General features: G+C 38.7%; 1 protein-coding gene across 1 annotated transcript in view; it reads right to left on the reverse strand.

The window, feature by feature from the left end:
• TMEM132C (transmembrane protein 132C) overlaps nt 1–20,038 on the reverse strand; it is a 534,075-nt gene that overhangs the window by 325,112 nt on the left and 188,925 nt on the right. The window lies entirely within an intron of this gene.

Raw genomic sequence — 20,038 nt, forward strand, 5'->3', positions numbered from 1 at the left:
ATGAGGCTTAGGGAGTGATGGTGACCTTCCCAAAGGTTTAATAGCAGAGGAGAGACTAGCACCCCGGCCTCTTGCTTCCTGTCTTGGTTATCTTTCCACAATACTAGAAAGGGTAGCTAGATGATACAATGGATACAGCACTAGGGCTGGAATTAGGAAGACTCCTCTTCCTAAGTTCAAATCTGGCCTCAGACACTGTCTGTGTGACCTCAGACAAGTCACATAACCTTGTTTGACTCAATTTTCTCATCTGTAAAATGAGCTTGAGAAGGAAATGACAAACCACTCCAGTATCTTTGCCAAGAAAACCCCAAATAGGGTCATGAAGAATCAGACATGACTGAAAATGACTCAACAGCCATGACAGAAAGTTTAGGGAATGGTGACTGACATAGTTTGGATGGCAAATGGGGTATGTATACACGGCAAATGAACAAATAAAACGAGAGCTGGAGGATATGGCTATAAAGGTAGGACGAGTCAGGAACTTAGATGCTAGAACATGGGAAAACAGCTTTCTCTGCAGTTGTTCCAAAGGTTTGCAACCTACAGTTATCCTTATAAATCCAGATTGCGTGCTCATCTTTCTGCTTGGGACCACAGAGCAAATCCCCCAGCTCGTGCAGCTTTTGCATGCCAATGAAAACCAAAGGTCCTTCCTTGCGAGTTTTGCTCAGAGAGGCTCAGTTTTCTTGGAGATCCATAGCTTGGAAGACACTTATCCAACAGCCAAGGAACCAACAGCTTATCGAATAATGGCACCAAAGTCTCCTCCAGGCTTCTTTCATGAATCATTTTCATCAGCCAGCAGACATGGCTTATGGGAGGCAGATTAAAAAAAATGCTGCTTTTTCTCATGGTCAAAGTCAGACTCTATAGGATGTCATCAGTCGCCATTGTGTTTAATTAGACTGATGAGTAGAGATTTAATTTGGGGGGGGCAATTCAAAGCATGTAAGAATTCTAAGACTAATGAAAGAATAATGGGGAGTGTATCCCCTTGTCCTTAAGCATCCATGCACAGTCATGGATTTTCAGAAAGGTCAGAGGGACTGAGCTGACAGCAGGCAAACCCTACCTCCCAGCAGTCTCAAAACAGACGGGAAAAAAATCCCCAGGCTCCAGGATGCTTATAACATGAGCAGTCCCAAGTTGGAAAAGCAGCCAGATATTACTTCAATATTTCACTGATGCCAGGAAACAAAGCGAAAGCTCTTTTTGCTAGGAGGGGACAGCCCCAGACGAATGTTCTCCATCTCTGCTGCAAATGTGAGTTTAACGAAAACAGGCCCATTCTGCCTCGTCATCTGCTCCCACTCACGTGCAGCTGCCTTCTTGTTAATGTTTGGGTTTGCAGCTGAACTGGAAGCTGCCCCTTTCCCTAAGCCATTTTCTCTTGACAATCAGTGCTGAGCAGGGCCACTATTGAAGGCTCAGGAGATGGGACTCCAGGGTGTCATGGGGGCCTGGCATGGGGTGGCTCTGCAGGTAGGCAGGTCCCTCATTTCTTCCAATGGTGAAATGGAATATTTGCATTTATAAACTTCTCCAGGGTTTGTGGATTCCAAGCATTGAAACAGAAACATAGTGCATCCCTAAGAATGATAGCGACAGCTTAACATTTATATGAGGCTTTGCGGTCACATAGTGGTTTTAGAATCCTAGTTATTAGAGAGGGAATCCTAGATATGGAGTGAGAAGGATATAAGTCATAGATTTACAACAGGAAGGGACCTTAGAGGCTACTGAGCCTACTTTATTTTACATATTTTAAAAAATTCACCTACTCTGTCTTGTATATGCACAATTGTTTACATGTTTCTTGTTCATCAGGACACGAATTTCTGAAGGGCAGGGACCATTTTATTTTATTTAATTTTTTTGCTTTTACTTGCAGCCCCAATGCTTAGCACAGTGCCTCGTACATAGTAAAGACTTAATAAATGCTTCCTGATTAGGGATGAAGAAACTGAGGCTGAGATGATGATGATGATAATAATACCTAACATCTATGTAGCACTTGTGATGTGACAGGTGCTATACTGAGCACTTTACAATTATTATCCCACTTGATCCTCACAGCCACCTGGGGAGGTAGGTGTTATTCTTATGCCTCTTTTACAGATGAGGCAGGGAGAGGTCAAGTGACTTACTCAGGTCATACAACTAGAAAGCATGTGGGTTAAGATAAGAATCCAGGTCCTTCTGAGTCTGAATCGAGCATTGTAATCATTGTCATCTAGCTGCCCTCTGGGGACTTCAGAGATCATGTCATCCAACTCTTGCAAATAAGGACACTGGGACCCTGGGAGAACTATTTTATTATCTATATCTATAGCTACCCAGGACTACCATTATCTACAGGTGATTGTCATGGCAACCCCACGCGAGGACTTGTATGTCCTTTTTGAAGACAAGGTCACTCAGACAAGTGGAGCGACATGTCCAATATTATTGGCAGACTCAAACTTCATTTTTTTGACCCCGAGATTGTCATTATGAACAATAATAAAAATATGTTATTGTTGAGACGTTTCAGTCATGTCTGACTCTCTGTGACCCCATTTGGGGTTTTCTTGGCAAAGATACTGGAGTGCTTTGCCATTTCCTTCTCCAGTTCATTTTATAGATGAGGAAACCGAGGCACACAGGGTTGAGTGACTTGACCAGGGTCATACATCTAGTAAGTGTCTGAGGCCAGATTTGAACTCCGCTACTCCTGACTCCGGCCTTGGCTCTCTGTCCACTGTACCACCTAGCTGCCCTATAATAATATGTAACACTGTAAAATACATATTATAAATAATATATATTTTATAATAATAATAATAATAATAATAATAACTACTAACATTTTATATTCAAGTTTGCAAAGCCCTTTACACTATTATATCATTTAATCCTCACAACTGCTCTGTGAACTGTTTAATAACCCTTTTTTACAGATGAGGACATTAAGGCCTAGAGAGGTCCAGTGACTTGGCCAGAGTCACACAGTCCAAAAGTATCTGATGGAGGATTTGAACTTAGGTCTTTCCGACTCCAAGTCCAGCACTCTGGGACGTCCATTCCTCAACGTCACATTATCATCAACTCTTGGCAAACCTACTCTACCACATAAGGAGGCTGGATGGCAGGTTGGGTTCTCTACGCATACAGTAGGTGTCCATTCCTGGCTAAATGAAGAATGCCAGCAAAGGTGTGTTGGAAAGAAAGACTTCGGAGGACTCCTCAGAACCCCGACACAGGCTTCTGCAGAAACCAATGGTAATCAATCCACTGGACTCGTCAGCATGTACTTTGCTGAGTGAAAAGGGCCCTTTCCAATTTCCCGTCTTATTGATACTATCCATTTCAACTCTCCCCCTTCACCTTCTGGCTTCTTTCAACTGCAAAATTCTTCTCAGCTATTGGAATCCATCTTCCGTCTTGCTCCTATCTAAGGACATAAGTGACTCTCTTGTTTGTCTGGCCCTTTCATCCTGCAACTGACTGCACTGTAAAAACCATAGCACATTCTCATTAACAACTAGTGAAACTGAAACTGATTGGAATTCTGGTTCTCTTTCTTCTGAAAAGGCCTGTCATCTTTTTATTTTTTATTAAGATATTAGGGTATACTTATCACAAAAGTCAGACTAAGTGGATTATATGCATCCATGTTTTAGAAAACACCTTAATTGGCCTTGATTTCAGTGGATTGCCTGGAGATGATTCAGAACCAGCATCTGACATGAATATTCTAAGGAAAAGGACGACTTCAGAAGCACTCAGTTAAGGGAAGTTTTATGGTGCTCCCAAATGCCATTTCCTTCTCCAGCTCATTTTACAAATGAGGAAAGTGAGGGAAACAGGGTAAAGTGACTTGCCCAGGGTCACATGGCTCATAAGTGTCTGAGGCCAGATTTGAATTCGGGTCTTCCTGACTTCAGGCCTGGAGCTTTAATCCACCACACCACCCAGCTGCCCTAGAAGATATGTCTATTTGTGTCTGTGTCCTGGACATTCATAATTAACTACAAATTAAGATGAGAGTTTTAAGGCTTGGAAAACAATTGGGGATAATCTCTGACTGCAATAATATACCAGGTGATTTGCCTACTATTTAATAAAGTAAAGGCAAGAGCCAGCATTCATTGCCCTAATTAATGTAGGTAAGGAAAAGCACCACATATTTCTTCACCTTCAAGCACCTTCTGTGCTGTAGGGAGATCGTTCTGACACATTTGAAGGGAAGATGGACTGAAGCAGGGAGAGATTTCTAGCAATGAGACCAGCAAGCCACCTAAGCAGGTTAGCACTTAGCCAAGAGAAGTGTCCAACAAAGGACAGCTAGATCAGTTAGCAACTATCTTATTGGCTTAAATCAGGGGTGGAGGTCTTTGGGTGCTGCCTTTTGACTGATCAAATCCTTTTATTAAGGGGATTCCTTCTGTGAAATTTGGATTCAGTCAAAGGGCCGCACTTGAGGACCTAGAGGGCCACACATGGCCTTGAGGCCCCAGGTTCCCATCCCCGGCTTAAAAAAATCCCCCGTTTTAGCCATAATCAACTAGCATCAATAGATAGCCTTACTCAAGACCCAATGGCTCTCAGTACCAGTGAATTTCTTACAGAAGCTTTCTGGGCCTGGAAACAATGGATTTCTGCTTGACCCTAGTGGGCAGAACTAGAAATAATGTGTGAAAGTTAAGAGGGGGCAGATTTAGGCTCAGTGTGAGACTTTCTAGCAATGAAGACTAAGACTGGGGAAATATTAGGCTTCCCCTCACAAGAGGTCTTCAAGAAAAGGTGGTGATGATTGTTGGAGATGGCGTAGAGGTGACGCTGGTACAGGTTGTCACTTGGACTAGGGTAGGTGACCCTTCCAAATCTGAGGTTCTGTGATTCTGGCTGGTCATGAGAATTCTTATCTTATAGAAAAGAGGTTTAAAAATTCATTTGTGGGTTTGGAAAGCCTGGCTGAGGCAGCTTTCCCTACTGCAGGGGTGGGGAATGTGTAGCCTGAATCCAAACTTCACAGAACAAATCCCCTTAAGAAAAGGACTTGTTCTGTAAAACTTGGACTCAGTCAAAAGGCCGCACCCAAGGACCTAGAAGGCCACATTTGACCTCCAGGCTGCAGGTTCCCCCTCCCTGCACTAATGCGTAGAGCATTGGTCTAGAGGTCAGGAAGCTCAAATCTTACCTCAGACCATAGCTGTGTGATTAAGTGGCAAGTCACTTAACCTCTGCCTAAGTTTCTGCGTATGTGAAAATCAGGATCCAAATAACATCTATCTTTTAGAGTTGTGAGAATCCCAGGAAATCATAGGAAAGGATCACATGAGGTCATATACATAAAGTGCTTTGAAAGTCAGTCAAAAAACATTTATTAAACACTTACTGTGTGCCTGACACTGTTCCAAGTGCTGGAAACCTTAAAAGTGCTATGTAAATGTTAGGTATTATGAAGTGGGGGTGCCTCCATACAAAAGTCAAGATTGTAGGGGCCTTTGAGTCCAACTCTTTTCATTTTACAGATGAGTAAACTGAGATCTAGGAAGGAAAATTCAGATGCTCAGCATCACACAGCTAGAAAGTCCTTGAGGTGCAATTTGAACGCAGATACAAACCTCCAATCCAACACTCTAGATGCCATACCAAGAGGCCTTGTCCCAGACATTTCCTTCCTCCTAAGAGTTTCTGATTTCCCAGAGAGGAGGCCATAGGTAGTTTGACAGTATCATCTAATTATAGACCAAGCTGTGATTTGGGGCAGTTTAAAAGAAATCAAAGAATGAGAAACAAAGGAAGCTGGTTTCAGGTCCAAAGGCCTCTGGCTCCTTCATTGTTTGGCATTGGTTGAGGGGATTTTAGGGCTAGCTGTTTCTCCATAAGAGCAATGTTGCTCTCCAACATTTAACAGAAGACAGGCTGCCAGGCAACACAGGTGTGTTGTGTAGAGATGGAGGAGAGAAGATTAAAGTAGGACACCATTGCTCCATGTATGGTGAGCAAGGAGAAAATTGGTCCTACTTCTCTTTATTGGAGAATACTTTTAAAATGACAAGTTGAAGGAAAAAAAAATAATTTCTCCCTTACAAAATTTCAATGGAGAAATGAATTTTAGGCAACGGTTGAGAAAATGAGTTTCTCCTGTTTCTGAATTAGTTCCAAATTCACAGTTGAAGAAAACTCGATTGTGTTTTAAGGATCTCCCCACCCTGATGATGAGCATGCGAATGGCAGAATTCCTCCTGTGGTCCCTTTTTTGATATGGCGTATTTATGCCAAATTGAAAATGAAAGAGCTAGCAATTTTGTAGGGTAAACCCTTTTCTGGTGGGAGAAAAGAAATTGATAGGGTTTTTTTCTTCTATCTTTGTACATTAACACTCACCTGTCTCTTCTCTGACTAGTAACTTCCCTGGCTTTAAGTTCCAACTAAAATCCTACTTTCTACATGAAGCCTACTTCTATCTGTCTACCTATCTATCCATCCATTCATCTGTCTACACACACATATACATACACATACATACACATACACATAGACTATATAAACATGTATGTATATGTATAGATCTATATTAAAACATGTTTATTATACATATATGTTACTTATATGTTACATATATATTTCTTATACACACACACACACATATACACACACACACATATTTGTTTGCCTGTTATTTCCCTGATTAGATTGTAAGGTCCTTGAGGGCAGGGACTGTCTTTTGCCTCTTCTTGTATCCCCAGTACTTAGCACAGTGTCTGGCACATAGTAGGCAGTTAATAAATGTTTTTTGATTGAAGTAGAAAGTCACTACTTGAAATTCAATGATTACTGCTTATAAAACAACATGATGTCTTTTTTTTTAATTTATGAAGTTTCTTTGAAGTGGTTTAGTCTAAATCAGCTCAAAGGAGAAACTGAAGTCTATGTTTTTATTTTGTTTTGTGATGGAAAGCAAGCAAATTTATAAGAGGAAGTGTATTCTTTAGTCCTTAAATTGCTGGGTAGTATATTTTACCCACAGCCTAGTGCCATAAACTATGGGCTTATGAGGACCAGGTTCCATCTTGGAGTTTGCAGGAGGGTGAGGTACTCTGGTAAGTCCCATTTATCCTGATAAGATACTGATGGTATGAAGTGTATTCCCTCAAGGAAAAAGAACTTAAGTGACCTTCTACCCATTGGTCCTACACTGTCCAAGTAACTCATAGCAATAGTGGAGCTCACGGTACAGTTCTGATGGCCATATATGTAATTTCCTTCTCTCCAAGAGGTTTGTCATTGTCCAGGAACTCCCATTCTTGTCTAAAGGGCTGGCAGTCACTGACTTCTCAAACTTAGGGTTGTTAGAGAGGAAATTCCAAGGCTTGTGTTGCCTAGGACCTCTGTCTTTTCTATATAGAATGTTACACTGTGGTAGTTGAGATTCAGAAAACCTCTTCATGTTCCATGTAGGGGAGAGCAAATGCAATTCCCATGGATATTTACCCCAAGCTATCCATCAGCAGCGTAAATTGATTTTCCCACTTGGGACCTTGGTCTATTCTTTTCTTTTCTTTTCTTTTCTTTTCTTTTCTTTTCTTTTCTTTTCTTTTCTTTTCTTTTCTTTTCTTTTTTTTTTTTGCTCTTCTAAGATCTGTGTTCAGCTCTATCAGGCTCTTACTGAGTTGAACTTACAGTTGATCTCATTTAAAAATAGATCCCGTATAATATAGTGAGAAGAACTCAATTTGTCACCAATCTCTGAGTCTCCATCACATCTTCCATGAGGTATGTATGGGTCTACAAGTGCCATTCCTCAGAATTACAAAGTCCCAAACAAACCTACCACCATGCTCTTTAAGCTTATCAAATCGAATAGGGAACTGCCAAGATTCTCTTTCCCTCACCCTGCTTCCACTCTCTCCCCCAAGACATATAGCCATACAGGAGAAAGCTGTTCTTAAAATCACATGATGGAAGATCTGGAAGATAGGAAACCCTAGTGATTCTTTGGTTCAGCCCTTTGTCAAATTTCATCCTACAACTTTAAGCATGAGAATTAAAGTTCAGATTTCATTTTATCAGTAGTCTAAGGATCAAAGAACATTTTCTGAAGAATTCACCTAAGTGCAGGACAGACCAAGCATCGTAAACAAAACTCAGATGCACATTCGGCACTATATTTGAGATCTTCACGAGTGTGGAAAATGTGGCAAAAGCATTTTTTATATTGAACTGATAAGATAAAAGAAGAGAAAAGAAAAAAAAAGAAAACGCAAGAAGAAAAAAAGAAAAAAGACTAACAATCCCCTAAGGCTGAACAACTGGAATCCATTGTGGACTTTGTCAGTGTAAAAAGAAATCTGTTATGAATATGACAATTGCCAATAAAATGGTTTGGTTCTATATTGTGGCATTAAGCCACTGTGCTACTTTATTTGAAAAAATCATATGGTATTTCTTGAGAGAGGGAGTGTATTAGGAGGAAAGAGTGTGGGCTAAAATCAGGAGGTTGGAGTTCAGCTCTTACCTCTACTAGCTTTATTGATTTCCCCCATCCCCTTTCTCTTCAAATTATTAATTAACATTTAACCTTTCTGAGACTACACTGCTTTGTTTTTCTACATTAGAATGTAAACTCCTTGAGTACAGGAACTGTTTTTGCTGTCAGATTTTGTTTTGTTTTGTTATTGTGTGTCCTCAGAAAACACATGCCTGGCACCTAGTAGTGCTAGATAGATAGACAGACCTATAAAATGGTGAACACAATAGAGGTAAGTTGCTTGGTGTAGTGGATAGAGCACCAGCCCTGAAGTCAGGAGGACCTGAGTTCAAATTTGGCCTCAGACAAAACACTTGACACTTACTAGCTGTGTGACCCTGGGCAAGTCACTTAACACCAACTGCCTAAAAAAAAATGGTGAACACAATACTTCTATAAAGGTGATTGTCACTTGAATCCATTAGCTAATGACTCCTATCCCAATTAGAATAGCTAACATGATACTCTAGACCTTTTTCCTTTATCAGGTGAGATCACCTCCATTGAAACAATCCACCAAAGGCTTTAAACTAGGTACTAAATTCCTACTGTGGCAGCCAGGTGGCAAAGCAAATAGAGTGCCAGACCTGGAGGAAGGAAGATCTAAGTTTAAGTCCAGCCTCACACACTTACTAGCTGTGTGACCTTGGGCACGTTACTTCACCCTGTTTATCTCAGTTTCCGCATTTGTAGAACAAGTTGGAGAAGGAAATTGCAAAGCAGTCCAGTATCTTTGCCAATAAAACCCCAAATAGACTCATGAAGGGTTGGACATGACTGAAAATGACAACAAAAATTCCTATTGGAATTTTAATTTGGAAGGAGTGAAAGCCATTGGACAAAAGGAAAGAAAGCATATTAGATTTGGTTGAGAAGACTTAGTTATTCCCTATGAGATTTGGTAAAATTACCAAACTAATTTGTAACCTAGCAGTCTAGTATCCAGGAAGCCAAGGTTGGAAAAAGTTCCATTTAAGCCCCTCACAGAGAATTGCTTGGGAAGGGAAAGGGGGAAACCTATTCTCTGCCAGGCTGTTCTAGTATATTGATCAGTTTAGCATCTTACTTTTCCCTTCTTAATTTTTATATCTTTTTTGACTCTTTAAAAATATTGTTAGAAGTTATGATATGTGATTGTGATGGAATACTACTGTGCTATAAGAAATGATGAGCAGGATGGTCTCAGAAAAACCTGGAAAGACTTACATGAACTGATGCAAAGTGAAATGAGTAGAAACAGGATAACTTCGTACACAGTAACAGTAGTACTGTAAGATAAGTAGTATTGTAAGATTGTAAAATGTAACTGTGAATGACTTAGCTATTCTTAGCAATACAATGATCCTAGACAACTCTGAAGGACTTCTGATGAAAAAAGCTATCCATCCCCAGAGAATGAACTGGTGGAGTTTGAATATAGATCAAAGCACACTTTTTCAAAACTTCATTTCTTTGCGTATTTTTCTTTTTGTTCTATGTTTTTTTTTTACAGCATGAGTAATATGAAAATATGTTTTGCATGATGACACATGTATAACCCATATCAAATTGCTTGCCTTCTCAATGAGGGGGGTGAGAATGGAGGGACAGAATTTAGGACTCAAAATTTTAAAAATGAATGTTAAAAACTATTTTTACATGTAATTGGGGAAAAATAAAATACTAAATAAATAATTTAAAACAAAACTCTCTGGAAGGGTGGCAGGTGAGATACTGGGAGAAATTCTAGTGTTGAGAGAGAGAGAGAGAGAGAGAGAGAGAGAGAGAGAAGAGAGAGAGAGAAGAGGGAGGGAGGGAGGGAGATTAGTAGAATTTCTTTAAAAAAAAGGAAATGGTGGGGGGAGATAACCACACATCTCTGATAGTAATAAAGATATCTGTTTAAGAAATCCCATTTTCTCACCATCTCAAACCCCTTTAAATATTTAATTGACTTTATTGAAAATTGTACCACACAGACCAAAAAAACTGGCCAATCAATTAACATTTATTAATCATTTTTTATGTATCAGGCACTATGCTAAACACTGGAGATACAAACACAAAATTAAAACACTCTTTTCTTCTCTAAAGGGGGAGAAAACAGATATATAAGTATGTATTTTTATGGTACCTCTAAATTTATTATTTTAAGACCACTTCCCTCCCTCCTATATATTCTACCTTACTTATTTCCTTCTTTTTAAATTTTTCTTTTTAATTTATGGAATAATGGATACCATGGGAAAGGAAGAAAGAATAAAAGAGAACCTAGAAAATAAAGGGTAGGAGATAATGAAGTGAGACGCCTATTTAGGGAGGGAAAAAATGAAGATAAACTAAGGAAGAATTTCAAGAAGAATTAGACAGGCAAGTAAAGGGAAAACTACCCATTAAAGGAGGACATTCAAATCTAAATTTGGAAGCACTCATCTCTTCACTGAAATCCAGTTCTGCATTTCCAAATGACTATCCTGCTTGCTCCACAATCTCAACCTATCCAAAACCCAACTGTTCATCTTCCTGGCAGAACCTACCCCTTCTTCTTCCCAATATCTCCATCTTTTTTGATGATACCTTCATCCATCCTCCTAGTCCCTCAGACTTGAGTCACTGATCAGAGATTTACAGCTAGATTAGACTTTAGAGGTCATCCAATCTGACCCCATACTGAATAGATAAGGAAATTGAGGCCCCCACATGTCAAGCGGCTTAAGATCATATATCTAGAATTAAAGTAGAAATCAGAGGTTATACAGTCTCTCTCCTTCATTCCACAGATGAAGAAAGTGAGGGCCATGGAGGTTAAATGACTTGCTCAATATCACAATCATTCCATTACCTCACTCCACGTATATAATCAGTTGCCAAATCCCATCATATATTCCCCTAGAACCTCTCCCAGTCATCACCTCCTCTCCACTCACATTGCTACCACCCCTGATTCAGGATTTAATCAATCTCTCACCTGTACTATGATAATAGCTTCATGATTTTACTGCCTCTGATTTTTCCAGTCTCCAATCTATCCTTCATTAGTTTAGACAAGGATATTTTTTAATACACATATGTAACTATGCCCTTCCATTGCTCAAGAAATAACAATGTCAGGGGCAAAGCCAAGATGGCAGATTAAAAGTGACCCTGTTGAACTCTCTTGACATTCCCCTCTGAAGAACTTTAAAATAATGCATCAAATTAAATTTTGGAATGGCAGAGCCAATAAAAGGTCAGAGTTAGACATTGTTCTGGCCTAAGCAAACTTAGGAGGTTGACAGGAAAATTTGTGATAGTGGGGTGGAAGTCTGTCCAGAGTCCATACACATGGTGACAGCCACAGGAGCCAGAGTAGCAGCTTTGGGAGCTCAGGCCAGAGACAGCAATGGGGTTGGACACCTGGACAAAAAGGAATTATAGGATATCTTTTGCTGGCATTGGTATGGCTGTCACTGAATGGCAACTTTTTTGCCCATATGCAGTTCTGGGTTGCAGTTCCAGAATGGAGAGGGCTGCTGGTAGTTGGTCACAAGGGAGAAGGGACCCTAGTCACTGTTCCAAAGCAAAAAGAGTGTTAGTTCAGGGAACCAGGGACCTCTCCAGAATAAAGAGCAGAGTTTGGACCAGGAGAGCAGTAACCACACCACTTCCTGGACCACACCACCTTGGAAGCAGCAAACACTTACAGACTTCCATAACTAGCTCAGGAAACAGCAGTATGAAAAAGGCTGAAGCTTAGGACAATGCCTTCCCATCCCCAGGAAAGCAGAGCCCAATGTTAACATGAAATTCAAACTCAAGAAATAGGCTGGAAAAATGAGCAAATAACAACAAAAAAAGATTTTGACCATAAAAGTCATTATGATGTCAGGGAAGACCAAGACTCAAAAGAAGACAATAAGGTAAAAACAGCTATAAACAAAGCCTCAAGGAAAAATGTTAATTGGGCCTGAGCCCAAAAAGAATTCCTGGAAGAGTTAAAGAAAGGAATAAGAATGGTAGGGGAAAAATTGGGAAAAGAACTGAGAGTGTTGCAAGAAAATTGTGGAAACAGAATTAACAGCTTGGTAAAAGAGGCACAAAAAATCTCTGAAGAAAAGAACTCCTTAAATAGCAGAATAGATCAAATACAAAAGAGGCACAAAATCTCACTGGAAAAAAAAATCATTAAAAACTATAAATGGACAAGTAGAAGCTGATGCCTTCATGAGATAATAAGAAACAATAAAATACAGTCAAAAGGATAAAAAAAATAGAAGAAAATATGAAATATCTCATCAGAAAAACAACTCACCTAGAAAATAGATCAAGGAGAGATGATTTAAGAATTATTGGACTACCTGAATTTCATGATCAAAAAAAGGGCCTAGGCATCATATTTCAAGAAATTATCAAGGAAAACTGTCCTAATGTCTTAAATCCAGAGAGTAAAATAGAAATGGAAAGAATCCACCAATTACCTCCTGAAAAGATCCCAAAATGAAAACTTCCAGGAATATTATAGCTAAGTTCCAGAACTCCTAGGTCAAAGAGAAAATACCTCAAGTGGCCAGAAAACAATTCAAATATTATCGAGCTATGGTCAAGATCGCATAAGATTTAGTGCCTTTCATATTAAAGCTTGGCATATGATATTCCAGATAACAAAGGAGCTAGGATTACAATCAAGAATAACTTACCCAGCAAAACTGAGTATAATCCTTCAGGGGAAAAAACTGATATTTAATGAAATAGAGGGCTTTCAACCATTCCTGATGATAAGATCAGAGATGAATAGAAAATATCACATTCAAACACAAGACTCAAGAGAAGTATAAAAAGGTAAACATGAACGATTAATCACAATGGTCTCAATATAGTTAAACTGTTCACATTCTTATGTGGTAAGATGATACATGTAACTCCTAAGAACTTTATCATTACTAGGGCAGCTCAGAATTTACATAGACAGAGGGCATGGATGTTAGTCAATTGTGTTAGAATGATCTTTAAAAAAATAAAGGGGTAAAAATGAGGAATGCACTGGGAGAAGGGAAAAGGAAGATGTAGAATGGGGAAATTTTTCTTACATAAAAGAGACATACAAGGAAGAGCTTTTGCAGTGTAGAGGAAAATGGGAGAAGGTGGTGGTCAATGCTTGAACCTCACTCTCATCAGATTTGGTTCAAAGAAGAAAGAATTTATATACATAGCTGTGTATAGAAATGTAATTTACCCAATAAAGAAGTGGGGATGGGTATAAGAAAAAGGGGGATTGATAAAAGGGAGGACATATTAAGTAAGTCAATGGTTAGAATCAAATAGACTTCTGAGGAAAGATAGGATAAAAAGAGAAGAAAGAAGAAAGTGGAATGGAGGGAAATATAGAGTAATCATAACTTTGAATGTGAATGTAAATGGGATGAGCTCACTCATAAAATGGAAGTGGATTGAAGAATAGATTAGAAACCAGAATCTAACAGTATGTTGTTTGCAAAATACACACTTGAAACAGAAAGACACACATAGAGTTAAAATAAAGGACTGGAGCAGAATCTATTATGCTTCAGCTGAAGTTAAAAAAAAGCAGAGGTTGCAACCATGATCTCAGACAAAGCAAAAGCAAAAACAGACCTAATTAAAAAGGATAAACAGGGAAACTACATTTTGCTAAAAGATATCATAGATAATAAAATAGTATCAAAAAAATTTTACAACAGGCTTTTCTGATAAAGGCCTCATTTCTCAAATATATATTGAATATAGAACTGAGTCAAATTCATAAAAAAAAAATTAGAGCCATTCCCTAATTCATAAATGCTCAAAGGATATAAACAGACTGTTTTCAGAAGAAATCAAGGCTATCTCTAGGCATATGAAAAATACTCTAATAACTGATGATTACAGAAAGGCAAATTAAAACAGCCCTGAGGCACCACTTCACAACTATCAGAAATCACAAATGATGAAGGAAAACAGGTAAAAATAAATGCACTAATGAATTGTTGGTGGAGTAGTGAATTGGTTCAACCATTCTGGAGAACAATTTGGAACTATGCCCCAAAGGGCTATGAAACTGTGCATCCTCTTTGACCCAGCAATACCACTTCTAGGTCTATATTCCAAAGAGATCAAAGAAAATGGAAAAAGGCCTATTTATCAAGAGACATTTGTGGCAGGTTTTTTTTTTTTCAGTGGCAGGGATTTTGATACTGAGGAGATGCTCATTGGTTGGGAAGTAGCTGAACAGGTTGTGGTGCATGATTGTGATGGAATATTATTGTGCCATGGGAAGTGACATGGGAGGGGACATTTCAGAGAAATATGGCAAGACTTGTGTGAACTGATGCAGAATGAGGTGAGAAGAACTAGCAGATCGATGCGCACTGTGACAGCAATATTGTAATGGTGATAAACATGCAGGATCAGTGCAAATATCTGTGAAAATTCCAGGGGACTCTTTATGAAAAAGTGCTGTCCACCTCCAGAGGGAGAGCTGTTGAACTCTGGGTGCATATTGAAATATGATTTTCTTGCTTTCTTTCTCTTGTTTTAAAAAAACATGGCTGGTGTAGAATGTGACTTGCAATTTTTCACGTATAGTTGATATAGTATTTGTCTTCTTGGTGGGGAAGGGGTAAGAAGGAAAGAGTTTGGAACTCAAAATTTAAAAAGAAAAAGACATACTTAGGTCGTAAAAATCAATGGCTTTTCATTAATCAACAAAATAAAATACAGGGTTATCAGGCTTGGTTTCAAGATCCTCCATGATCTTCAGTCTATCTCTCCTGACTTTGGTCACAGGGCTGCCCTTCACAACCTCCATATTATAACTAAGTTGGACTATTAGCTTGTTCATGAATTCAATCTCTTACATTGCATCTCCATGTATTTGTGAAAGGTATGCCCCAGTTTTTCAGATAAACTCTCTATGGATCTCCAACTATTAATACCTTTCTCTTTCTTCAAGGCACAGGTCATGTCCCACCCTACAATGAATCCATTTCATCTTCTTTGATTTCTTCACCCAAAAACAATGTTCCTTGGCTTTCATTTTCTTAGGACATTTTGTATGCACGCATTCTTTATTTTGTATCATGTTATATCTTCCACAACTTTTTTTTCATTTTTTTCACATGTATGTTATAGTCCATTCTATCAGACCTCCTTGAGAGTAGGACTGGAGCATTCTTCATCCTTATATGCCTCATGATTACCACAATAAATACACTACCCAAGACAGTACTGGTTAATCATTGTTTGATAAGCTGGATTAGAGGTCATTAGTTAGGAAAGACACACCTTCCTGAGTTCAAATATGGCCTCAGGCACTTATTGGCTAGGTGACTCTAAGCAAATCACTTCACCTTGTTTGCCTCAGTTTCCTCATCTGAAAAATGGTTTGTAGAAGGAAATCGCAAACCATGCTGGCGTCTTTGTCAAGAAAACCCCAAATGGGGTCATGAAGAGTCAGGCACAACTGAAAAATGACTGAACAACAACTGAAAAGGTAGAAAAGAGAGTATCATTTATGAAAATGATGTTGCCAAAGGGGCACAAATTGCCAGCACAGTGATATTTTTTTCCAATTTCACATATTTGGCAGATTTCCAGACTATTTTTTAAAATGGGCTTTGAGAGCAAAATTTCATCTTGGGAGAAAGGTTTTGGGAGCCCCCCTGATCACCAGAAAAAAAAAAAAACAACTAGTCTCCAAAAGGGCCTTACATATTACAAGCATCCACCGTATGAGGACTGCCTACCCATTAGGAGTATGACTAACAGTATAGAGTCAACTTGCCTCTTTAGAAGGAGGCAGTGATAAACTTTACAACTAGTGACTTCATATAATATGTATTTTTTTGATGGGGGGACCAGAACTGGAATTTATTCAGTTCAAGAAAATCTCAATGGGATAACTCCATCAATGAAAATACAAACATATATCACCATTGGTCTTGGAGATTTTCCTGAGGTACTGAGAAGTGACTTACCTAGAGTTAAACAGCCAGTTAGTATATATCAGAGGTGAGAACTGAACCCATCTTTCTGACTCCAAGGCAGGCTCTGTTCATTAAACTATATTGTTTTTCCATGATACCCATAACATTTCTTTCACACAACTTCTAAAGCAATCTTCCTAAGGTAAATAAAAATTGGACCATCCCTGCTAAAAAAAAAAAAAAGCCCCTTCTAAGTCTCCCCATTACTACAGAATCAAATCAACCCCATATCTTGACATTGAAAATCTTCTCCATTCAACATAACTTCTCAGACTTTTTTGCATATTATTTACCTTCACATGCACTCCCCAAAACATGCCATTCTCCAATCTTACTCTGCCCTTTAACTCACCTCAGTGCCTTCTTTCATGCTTGAAGTCATTCTATGAACCCCCATTTATAAACAGTCACTGTTGAAATTCTTCACTTCCTCAAACTCTGCTTCAAGGAATCCTGGAATATCCCATTTTGAAATGAACCTCATGATCTTGTTAATAGCCATTAAAATAATCATTTTTAAAATGTTAAAATAAGGGTAATCCCAAGGTTTTACTTAATCTGAAGGGTTCTATCTCTGTGGAAAAGTCTGATAACCACTGTTCAATACTATATTGCCTCTTCAGTCTCTAGTAGTGTTATTTGTCACTAGTACGGGTCAATGAATGTTTGTTAAATTTAACTGAATTTGTACATGGATGAAAGATTGATTTTGTTGATTGAAAAAAAATACCATAAGACAAGTCATACTGGTCATCTTGATTTCCAATAAACTTTCCAGAAAGACTCAGATATACTTTTTCCAATGATCTATCTGTCACAAAGAATCTTATTTCCCTTTCAAATCTCATGAGTCACAGACGAATTTGATATTTCCATCACATGAAGAAATGAACAAGCTCCCCTAAGTCAGCAATTCCATTTGACTAAAACTGTCCAGTCATCCATCTTGGAAATCAAAGCAAGAATATGAGTTTTGTTTTGTTTTTGAAGTTCCTAGGAATCTAGGATGCGAGAAATTATCTTCTTTTATTACAAATCTCTTTCATCTCCAGTGGTTGCCTAGAAGATCATTTGTTTCCCTCTTATTAATCTGATTCTTAGAATTCTCAGATACAAACATTTTCATTTACTCAAACCTTTAGCAGACCTTTTCTTTTCTCTCAGAGCTTCTAAAGAATAACTGTTACTTAGCACTAGGGAAATCTGCCTGCAATTTAAAGTCAGTGATGGAGGAAACAAAATATGTGACATATGCAAGAGATGTATCAAGCTAGTTAGACATTTTCTCCTAAGGACTTTCATCTAGTTATTTGAAAGCTAGGGGAAATCTCAAGAGGCTAGAAGTATACCTTCTAGCACTCCATATCCACAAGAATGACATTTCATTGGAAAGGCCCTTACAATTCATAACACTGTCAAATTTAATGCCATTATTGTCTGTGCTCAATAAGCTCTTAGAATAAAAAAGAAAAAAAATTTCTTCTTAATCAAAATAGTAGGCATAAGTTTCTGGTGCCTAAATGTTACAGAAGATGGAACACTGGGTTTAGAGTCAGGAAGACCTGCACTGGCCTCAGACACTTACTAGTTGTGTGACCCTGAGCAAATCAATATCTGTTTGCCTCAGTTTCCTCATCTATAAAAAGAGGATAATAATAGCACTTGCCTTCCAAGGTTTTTGTGAGGATTAAGTGAGATAATTGTAAAACACTTAGCACCTTAGTGCCTGGCACAAAATAAGCGTTACATAAATGTTAGCTATCATCATCACCATCACCATCATGTGTCCTGACCCTTGAAAACAAATCCATTCACTTCCCTGGCATGCACTGTGCAGATTTCTCTTGTGAACTTCTCAGAAGCTTGGGCTGGTTGTGATTTTAATGGGTCATTTATTCACTTACATATTTATTATTCATTTGTTAGTATATTGCTCTACCAATCCATCTGATTATAAATTCAAATAACCCAATGGGCTATAATCTTGCCAGTATCTGACACATTATATTTAACAGGCAGAATTGTTCTTTTATAACTCTTTCTCTTACACATTTTTTGAACCTGCAAATTCATGGTGCCACATGCTCAGTTTGGAGGCCAGTAAGCTCTGAATCATCTTGCTTTTTGGTATTGTACCCTCCATGCTTAGTATAGTCATGGCCCATAGTAAGTGCTTAATAAAGGATTTTTCATTCATTCATCCACCCATCCATCCATCATCCATCTATCCATCCATTTATTAGTTTGTTCATTCATTTGTTCCCAGGCTTCTAATCATATCTCAGGATCATGTTCCTTTCCAAGTATAATATTGGTAGGCTTAGCTTTATCATGATCTTACCATGAGGGGAGAGCTTAACTAAGTAGAAACAGAAAAAAAAATCTCAAATTTATTGAAAGGAATTAGTAATATTAAGTGAGTCAATTTCTCTGGAATGAAGAGTATATGGAAAGGAATATTGGGTAAAATGACTAGAAAGGTAGAAAAGGGAGAGTGAGTTCACAGTTAGGAGTTATATTGATCCTAAAAATAACAGGGAACTGAAGTCCATAGCAAGAGAAAAGACATACCCAAGGTCATATGGGTAGTTCCTGGCAGCACTAAGACAAGACCTCAAGTCCTGTGATGACCAGGACAATGTGATTATCAATGTCACATGCTGCACTGGAGTATGAGGGAGCAGATGCCCTGGAAAACTTTTTTAAAAGTCTGATATCTTAAAGTTTTTAAGCAGATGGAAAGGGCAATCCTAATAAAACTTGACTCTTACCTGACAAAGTCAGCAACGATTAAGTGTCATGGGCTATTCTGAGGATTTTAATAAGGAAAGGACAATTTCCCAGGTGCCAACTCTCTTTAAGAGGGATGCCTTCCTATGAGACATTCATGTATATTACCCGAGTCTTCCCCAGCCTGCAAACTATAAACACTGCAATACACCACCATACATGCACACACAGTCAAAGTGGCTATTATTTCCCTTAGGCCTTTTGAAAAAAGCACAATCACTCCATTAGCATCTCAACTCTAAAGGCCAAGAGACCCAAAGAACAACCATGTCCCTCTCCTTCTTTGACTGACACCTAAGAGTATACCTCTCAGAAAACCAGGTAATGAAGAATGAAGGAGGCTGAAGGGTGTCATGGAAGGCAGAGAGCTGCCTTTAGAAATAGGATGCTCTGTGTTTGAGTCCTACCTGTGACAAATCCTCCAGGGGAGACCCTGAGTATCTCCCCTAACCCCTCAATGCCCCAGGCTGCTCTATGAATAGTTACAGATTCAATTGGTAGGCGGTTCCTCACTAGAGGTTCCATACACAAATGAAATCACAGGTACACAAACACATACAGAGTGGGCAGTATAAGCTTCTGGATGGACACAACCATGCCCTGTATAAACTATTCTGTTTTTCAACTCACCAATAAAATTGGTAGGCTTCTTTCCTTCTCAATGTATTCTTAAATGTGGGGGGGGGGGAAGAGGGGAGGTAAGAAAGGGAGAGAGAGAGAGAGGGAGAGAGCGCAATTTCTTTATCTTTTCTCTACCATTTAACTA

The sequence above is a fragment of the Phascolarctos cinereus genome, unplaced genomic scaffold (genome assembly GCF_003287225.1).
Source record: "Phascolarctos cinereus isolate Bilbo 61053 unplaced genomic scaffold, phaCin_HiC Scaffold_4;HRSCAF=312, whole genome shotgun sequence".
Lineage (NCBI taxonomy): Eukaryota > Metazoa > Chordata > Mammalia > Diprotodontia > Phascolarctidae > Phascolarctos > Phascolarctos cinereus.